This window comes from Passer montanus, unplaced genomic scaffold, assembly GCF_014805655.1.
Source record: "Passer montanus isolate IOZ18808 unplaced genomic scaffold, ASM1480565v1 scaffold661, whole genome shotgun sequence".
Taxonomy (NCBI): domain Eukaryota; kingdom Metazoa; phylum Chordata; class Aves; order Passeriformes; family Passeridae; genus Passer; species Passer montanus.
The window spans coordinates 317-553 of record NW_024371716.1 but is presented as its reverse complement, the minus strand read 5'-3'; positions in this window follow the sequence as shown (position 1 = coordinate 553).

The window sequence follows — 237 nt, the reverse complement described above, 5'->3', positions numbered from 1 at the left end:
TGGGGGGGGGACAGCCGGGACTGCACGGGGACCCCACAGCACCCATGGGAACCCACAGCACCCATGGGACCCCATGGATACCCACAGCACCCACGGGACCCCACAGCGCCCATGGGAACCCCACAGCACCCATGGGAACCCACAGCACCCATGGGACCCCATGGATACCCACAGCACCCACGGGACCCCACAGCGCCCATGGGAACCCCACAGCACCCATGGGAACCCACAGCACCC